The 6445-nt window shown below is 37.8% G+C and overlaps 1 pseudogene; it reads left to right on the top strand.

Moving 5' to 3' along the window:
• Positions 1-2056: 2056 nt before the first annotated feature.
• Positions 2057-5481, top strand: LOC139438850 (52 kDa repressor of the inhibitor of the protein kinase pseudogene; annotated as a pseudogene).
• The last annotated feature ends 964 nt before the right edge of the window (positions 5482-6445 follow it).

Raw genomic sequence — 6445 nt, 5'->3', positions numbered from 1 at the left:
TGGTGGCTAATGGGTATGGGGAATGGCAGGAAGAGATGAGATGTGGAGGCGTCTTTGGGACTTGGAGCTGCCCTGGATGGTGCTTCAGGGGCAATCACCGGACATTGTAAATCCTCACAGGGCCCACTGGATGGAATGGGGGAGAGTATGGGCCATGATGTGGACCATTGACCATGAGGTGCAGAGGTGCCCAGAGATGTACTTACCAAATGCAATGGATGTGTCATGATGATGGGAATGAGTGTTGCTGGGGGGGGAGTGGTGGGGTGGGGGTGGTTGGGTTGAATGGGTCCTCATATATATTTTTTTAATGTAATATTTTTACAAAATCAATTAAAAAAAAAAAAAAGAAAGTGCAGCCTGCCTAAGAAAGGCACTGCCCACACGGAGAGCTGACACGACAAGATGACGCAACAAAAAGAAACACAGATTCCCATGCCGCTGACAACAACAGAAGTGGACAAAGAAAAAGATGCAGCAAATAGACACAGAGAACAGACAACCAGGGCTGGGGTTGGGGGAGAAGGGGAGAGAAATAAAAAGATAAATCTTTAAGAAAAAAGAAGCAATTCATGGATTCAATACAATGCCAATCAAAATTCCAACAGCCTTCTTTGTGGAAATGGAAAACCCAATCACCAAATTGATATGGAAACATAAGGGGTCCTGAATAGCCAAAAATATCTTGAAAAAGAAGAATGAAGATGTAAGACTCATATATTCTGTTTACTAAAAATAAAAATTATTACAAAACCATAGTAATTAAAACAGCATAGTACTGGCACAAGGAAAGACATATAAATCAATAGACTAGAACCGAGAGCTCAGAGACCAATCCCCACATTTATAGCCAACTGAATTTTGACAAAACAAAGACCACTCAGCTGGGGAAAATAGCCTCCTTAACAAATGTTTCTGGGAACACTGGTTGTCCATTTGCAAAGCAATAAATGTGTAACTCTACCTCACACCATATATAAAAATCAACTCAAAGTGAAACAAAGACCTAATATAAAGGCCAGAATTATCAAACTCCTAGAAGAAAACCTAGGGAAGCACCCTCAGGACTTTGTGTTAGGCTATGTTTTCTTAGACTTTATACTAAAAGCATAAGAAATAAAGGAAAAAATAGATAAATGGGACTTTATAAAATTAAAAACTTTTGTAACTCGGAGGACTTTGCCATGAAAGTAAAAAGAAACCTGTATAATGGGGAAAATATTTGGAAACCACATATCTGATAAGGGTTTTATATCCATAATATATTAAAAAAATCTTTCAATTCAATAATAAAAACACAAACAATCCAATTCAAAAGTGGGCAAAATATTAAATAAACATTTTCCAAAGAAGATCTACAAATGACCAAAAAAGCATGTAAAAAAGTGCTCATTAGCCATTAAGGAATGCAATCAAAACCACAATAAGAAACCATTTCACACGCACAATAATAACTACTATGAAAATGGAAAATAAAAAGTGTTGGAGAAATGGAGAAATAGGAACACTCATTCATTATTTGTGGGAATTTAAAAGGGTACAGCCACTGTGGAAGATAGTTCAGCAGTTCCTTAGAAAGTTAAAGAGAATTATCATATGACCAGGAAATTCTACTTGTAGGTATATACCCAAAAGAATTGACCACCAGAATAAACTCACCAACAAAATCAGATGCTTAGACATCAGCCAAAAATTACAGGCCAGGCTAAGAAACAGGAAGATATGGCCCAACCAAAGGAAGAATTTAAAAATCCTGACAAGACACAGGATTCGAACAACTAATCAATGAAGTTCAAACAAATCTCCTAAATCAATTCAAAGAGTTAAAAGAAAATATGGCTAAAGAGATAAAGGATATTAAGACATGGAGTGAGCATAAAGAATAATTTTAGAACTTGCAAAGAAATGTAAAAGATCTTATGGAATGGAAGGCACAATGGATGAGATTAAAAACACATTAGAGTAGCCAGCAGGCCTGCTTCCCCTCCCTTGCCCTGATGGACTGGTGGGCTGCCCTGAGGAGGTGGGGTGGGAAAGATCAGGCCTGTTGGTAACAATGCTGACCCTCTGCACTGCCCCCAGCTGCACACAGAAAAACACACTATCCCACCTGTCCTTCAGGTTCCTGTGGGACCTGGCCAGATGTCAGAAGTGGGAGGAGAACTGCAGGAGAGCACTTAGAAGATAAAACACCTGATCAGCTAAATAAATATTAACCATTATATGCCAAAGACTTTGAGACCTCTATGATCTGTAGAACAAGTCCTTACAAGACAGTTCTTCAAGATAAAGTTATACCAACAGTTTTTTATCTTACCAGTCATTTGAAACAACCCCCATACTAGACCCAGAAAACAAACAAAAGAATTGAGTGAAGATGAAGATAGTGGGGGCAGGTGTAGCAGTTTGACATAGCTATGAATTCCAAAAATAGATATTAGATTATGTTTGTAAACTGGTCTGAACCTGGGCATGATTAAGTTACGATTAGGGCTTTGATTGGGCCACATCATTAGGGCATTAAAAGACGTGGCAAAGGACAGAGTTGAGAGTTCTTAACATTGGAGTTTTGATGTTGGAGTTTGATACTGAAGTCTTAAGCTAGTTCCCCAGGAAGTAAGTACACAGAGGAAAGAGAAGCAAGCCGCCAAAGAAAGGAATTTTAAACCTAGAAAGAAGCAAGACCCTGGAAGGGAGAAACCCGGGAAACCTGAACCCTTGCAGCCATCAGCAGCCATCTTGCTCTAACAATTGAAAATAGACTTTAGTGAGGGAAGTAACTTGTGCTTTATAGCCTGGTTTCTGTAAGCTCCTACCCCAAACAAATACCCTTCATAGAAACCAACCAATTTCTGGTATTTTGTATCAGCACCCCTTTGGCTGACTAATACAGGAGGGAAGGCCACATTCCCTTGAATTGTGTTTCTATGCAATATAATCATAAAAATCACCTTGTATTCTCTTTGCCTTAGAAAAGTTATTATTATGATATTAGAAGAAGAGGAATAAATTCAGATACAGAAAATATGTTTTAATAACCTAAATGATGGTGCTTAGTGAATCTTGGTTCTAAAAGTAACAAAATGAGGAAGCTGTCAAACTGCTACATACTTTGTCAAGGAAAATCAATTTTTGTCTTCTGATCTACATTTATAACCTAAGTCAGGTAAATACACCTGGTTTACTTAAACATTTGTTTTGCAGACAGTCTGTTTAAGCACTGGTTTCAGATGTGCAATAATTTGTACAAAGGTTTATTCCCAAGTATGCCTTAAGAAGAACAAATTTTTTTCTGTATAGTTCCTTGCCTTAATAAATACGTAAGATAAATTTAAGCATACATGTATTTTGTATATTTGTAAACTATAAAGTAAAAAAAAGTGAGCACTTTGTGGAGTTTGTATTTTTCATACTCAAGGTGAGAATTAAGTTTTAAATAAACCAACAATATTTTATCTGAAAAAAAAGAGATAAAATCAGGATATTGAAACAGAAAAGTTGATGAAACGTCTGAACAGAAACAAAGACATAAGGAAACAAACAACGGCAATGCTCAGAATCTCAAAGCAGAAGAAGAGGGTGAAGAAGAAGATGAAGATATTTTACCTTCAACCCTTGAAGAAAAGGAAAACAAAGAAGACCTAAAATTTTCATTTGAAATTTTGATTCTTACTAGAAAACAAAACATACCTCTGGATGGACATGAGGCTAATGAACTCTCAGAAGATCTTATTTATTTTATTTTATTTTTTAATTATCTTTTTTAAAGTTAACATGAAACATTACATTAAAAATATAAGAGGTTCCACCCCCGCACCCCACTCCTCCCACATCAACAACCTCTTTCATCATTGTCGCACATGCATTGCATTTGGTGAATACATTTTGGAGCACTAACCTTTCAACACATGTCTCTTCTGTCACTTTTACTGAACCTGTGGTTGGCGCTAGGGTTTGTGTATACTCCGCAGACTTGAATCTCTGGACTGTCCAAGATCTTTATTTTTCTATTATCTCTTTTTTTTTAAAGATACATAGATCACACAAAATATTGCGTTAAAAAATATAAGAGGTTCCCATATACCCCACTCCCCACACCCAGCAATCCTCCCATATTGACAAGTTCTTTCATTAGTGTGGCACATTCATTGCATTTGATGAATACATTTTGGAACACTGCTATACAGCATGGATTATAGTTTACATTGTAGTTTATATGCTCACCCAGTCCATTCAGTGGGTTATGACAGGATACATAATGTCCTGCATCTGTCCCTGCAATATCATTGAAGACAACTTCAAGTCCTGAAAATGTCCCAATATCATACCTCCTTTTCCCTCTCCCTGCCTTTAGCAACTCACATGGCCACTGTCTCCACATCGATGATACAATTTCTTCCATCGCTAGCGTCACAATCATTCTATAGTAGAATACCAGTAAGTCCACTCTAATCCATATTTTATTCCTCCATCCTGAGGACCCTGGGTCAGCTAACAGGGAGGTGAGGATGGTCAACTACCAGACCAGGGAACCGAGAGAGACTACCGCTGCAAGCAGGAGAATTCTATCTCTCAGCCATGTGGGATCAGAAGATCTCTTTACTCCTTTTAACTTTCAAGCACTGCAGGAGTACAAAGTAAATTCTGGTGAAGAGGTTCTGAGAAAGCTCTTTGAGACAACAGCGGTTAACACGTTCTGTTTGAAAACATAGCAGAAACAGATATTAGAATTATGCATTCTGAAAAAAGCTCTCAGGGAAGTGAAATTCTCACACCTCTTCTCCATTATCACTAATGATGTGATGGACATAGCAGGGAAAGAGCACCTGCCCATGTTGGTGAGCTTTGTTGACGAATCTCATAACCTAAGAGAGGAATTTGTAGGCTTCCTGCCTTGTGAAGCTGATGCAAAAATTTTGGCTCTGATATTTCAGACTACGATCAAGGAGAAGTGGGGGCTACACATGGAGTACTGTCATAAACAGGCTTACATTGTGTCCAGTGGATCTTCTCCCAAAATCAAAGTTGTTGCTTCTAGACTTCTAGAGAAATATTCCCAAGCTATCTATACACTCTGCTCTTTCTGTGCCTTAAATATGTGTTTAGCAAAATCAGTGCCTTTTGCATTGGGAAAGATTGGGGAAGTTTCTTCTTTTTTCCATCAATCACTGCAACTTGACAATCCGTCGATCACTGCAACTTGACAATGTAATTTCTGTCCTTTTTCAGAGCAATAAAGAAAGGGGCAATGAACTGAAGGAAATTTTCCATTCTCAGTGGACAGGCAGGCTCGTGCTTTTGAAATGTTAGTGGAACTCCTGCAAGCACTTGTTTTATGTTTAGTTGGTATAAATAGTGACACAAATGTTAGATGGAATAACTATATAGCTGGCGAGCATTTATACTTTTAGCGCAGTAACAGATTTGTATTTCATTTTTGCTATTGTTCTGAAAAACGTCTTATCTGGGGAGTGGATATAGCTCAAGTGATTGCTTCCCATGTACAGGTCCCAGGGTCATCCCCTGTACCTCCCAAAAACCAACCATAAAACCAGCTCTCACTGGGGAGCAGATGCAGCTCAGTGGTTGAGCACCTATTTCCTGTATATGAGGTCCTGGGTTCAATCTTCAGTACCTCATAATAAAAAGAACAACAACAACAACAACAACAAAATGTCTATGGAATGTGAGGTCTAGATTCATGTCATTGGGCAGCAGCCCCATCATTATCTCTTCCAGTTTCTCAAGGATCATCCAAAAGACAAGCTCCACCAAGGGTTACAGCACCTCCATGGTAATGAAGCCATCACAGGATTCTACCCAGTTAACAAGGATCCACCATTCCACAACAAATGCTTAAGAGTGCCCCAACATTCTGCCTGGAATCCACCATCAACTGACAGCCTGCACTGGTTATCAGTAGGGGGTGGTCAGTGAGGGGAAGACTCTGAAAATAAAATGTGCTTGTCTCCATTATAAAAAGAAAAAAAATGGGGGGAGGTGGTTAAGGTTTAAAATGTATAGAGTCTCTATTCGGGACATGGTAATGTTGTGGTGATGGATGATGGTGATGGTAGCACAACATTGTGAACATAAGTAATAGCATTGAATTATATATTTAAATTTAATAAAAGGGGGAAATTTTAGGTTGTATATAAATTACTAGAATAAAAATTTTTTAAAAAATCCATGGAAGTGCACAACACAATGAACCCTAAGCTAAGCCTTAGACTATAATTAATATTATTAATACAATTTTTAAAATGTGCTTTCATCATTTGTAACAAATGTACCACACCAATGCATGTTGTTAATAATATGGTAGTATATAGGAACCCTGTATTTGATGCATGATTTTTCTATAAACCCACAATTTCTCAAATAAAAAATGTGTTCCTTGATTTCAGAAACAGGCATATTATGCCTTATTAAAATGTAAATTGGA

This window comes from Dasypus novemcinctus, chromosome 4 (assembly GCF_030445035.2).
Source record: "Dasypus novemcinctus isolate mDasNov1 chromosome 4, mDasNov1.1.hap2, whole genome shotgun sequence".
NCBI classification, from domain to species: Eukaryota; Metazoa; Chordata; class Mammalia; order Cingulata; family Dasypodidae; genus Dasypus; species Dasypus novemcinctus.
This window is presented reverse-complemented; position numbering and strand designations above follow the sequence as displayed.